The 2,049-nt window shown below is 47.5% G+C and overlaps 1 pseudogene; it reads right to left on the bottom strand.

Moving 5' to 3' along the window:
* Positions 1–918: 918 nt before the first annotated feature.
* LOC143657599 (Krueppel-like factor 11 pseudogene) lies at positions 919–1,807 on the bottom strand (annotated as a pseudogene).
* Between the last annotated feature and the right edge of the window lie 242 nt (positions 1,808–2,049).

Below are 2,049 nucleotides of genomic sequence, written 5' to 3' on the forward strand. Positions count from 1 at the left end.
GAGATTACAAAACATATTGAACAGGACCCCAACCAAAAAACGTTATCATATTTTCATCAGAACCAGATTCCCACTTACCTGTAACCCCCATTATGGTTTGCAAGCTGCCGGAATGCGATATACCAGAAACAGAACGACTTTTATAAGGGGGAATTTATAAAAGTTGCAAGGTTACAGCTTTAAGGCCATGAAAATGTCCCAATTAAAGCAAGTGCATAAAAATGTCCAAAGTAAGCCACCAGCAAGAAGTTACCTTCACTCAAGAAAGGCCGATGAAGTTCAAGGTTTCTCTCTCAACTGGAAAGGTACATGCTGAACATAGCGACATTTGCTAGGTTTCTTTCCAGGCTTCCTGTTTCATGAAGCTTCCCAAGGGATGTTTTCCTTCTTCATCTTCAAAGGTCTCTGCCTACTTGGGCTCTAGTGGTTCTCCTGGCTCTCTCCAAAATGTTTCCTCTTTTAAAGGATTCCAGTAAACTAATCAAGACCCACCTGAAATGGGTGGCGTCAGACTTCCCGGTAATCAAAGGTTAATACCCACAATTGGGCAAGTCACATCTCCATGGAGATAATCTGATCTAGTTTCCAATATACAGTGATGAATAGGGATTAAAAGAAAGAGCTGCCTCCACAGAATGGGTCAGGACTAAAACATGGCTCTTCTAGGGTACATAATCCTTTCAAATCGGCCCACTCTCCAAGTTGTTTGGAGAGGAAACCATCAATTCTTTAGTGTTATTTCCATTAGTGAGTAAAGGTTTTTTTACAAAGCCCATCAGTAATTCCCTGGCTGACCTTACAGGCAGAGGTTGGCATGATCACTAGCAGCCTCTCAGGTTTCTTTGCTGAAACCAGCCTGTTTAGTTTACTGACCTTGGGGGGACAGGGATGTCTTAGTGATCATGTGACTCTGTGCATTTACTTATTCCAGTGGTTGCTGCGCATGAATCACAGCTCACACACTGGACACACAAACTTCTTTTTCTCCTATGTGAGTTCCATGGTGGCAAGAAAATTCGTCTGAAGGAGCAAATTTTTAATAACAGCCATACCAGCCACAGCTGAAAGGCTTCTACCCTGTGTGAGTGTGAAGATGTGCCTTGAGTCCAGGAACTTTTGAAGTACATTTTCCCATAGCCTGGGAGGTTGCAAACAGTTCCTCCTTCAGGATAGATCTACCTGAGGGGCACAGTTTTGGCTGGAGGCATTGAAAACTGGAGCAGGGGTGAGGGGCAATAACTTGGTGTGCCCGACAGCCATGACACTAGATAAGGAGGTGGGAGGCTGGACGTGGGCACCCTGTGGGAGAATCAGCATCACAGTTCTCTGAGTCACTGACAGGCCCATAAACTTAGGCTGGGGCGCTGGAGCTCCCTGGGGTAAGATAGGTCCAGGCAGGTTCTGGAGGACAGGACTTCAAAAAGACTGACATCATGCCACTGTCTAGACCCAGGGATCATTTGTCAAAGGACAGGGGACTAGGGACTGGGACAGAAATCAGAGGGACAGCTTTCCTTGGCCAGTCATTTTCATAATTCTTTGGTGAACACATCTGCACTGAAACTGGCCACTGCTGCCTGTTGGCCTTAATCAGCCTGGACAGGCCACCCGGGCTGTGCAAGCAAGACTGACAGGACACGGAGTTGGTGCTGTGTGAACTGGTCACGAAGTTCTGTTGAGCTTCATAATATCCCAGGAATTGTGCTTCGCCTTCTCTCTTGTCAGGAGTCTGAGCTGTCAGAATGTACACGGGCACGGAAGTCTCCAGGATGTGGGGATCACAGTCATCAGCATGGCTCTGGAGCATGGGCCAGGATTTGGTGCCAGCATCTCAGCCTTCAATCCAGGCAGCCCTCTCTCTGCCGTCCTGCTCAACACTTTGGCTGCCATTTTGGCAGAGGGACGGCTATGACCACACGCGCTTTGGAACCAGGTACCCGGGAAGGAACAGGGTGTTTCTGTCGATGCTTCCACAAGATCCAGTCTCTGAGGATCACACTGTGAGGGACCTTATCCTCAATAGCTCACCTTTCTGGGATCTTTGACTCC

This window comes from Tamandua tetradactyla, chromosome 2 (genome assembly GCF_023851605.1).
Source record: "Tamandua tetradactyla isolate mTamTet1 chromosome 2, mTamTet1.pri, whole genome shotgun sequence".
Lineage (NCBI taxonomy): Eukaryota > Metazoa > Chordata > Mammalia > Pilosa > Myrmecophagidae > Tamandua > Tamandua tetradactyla.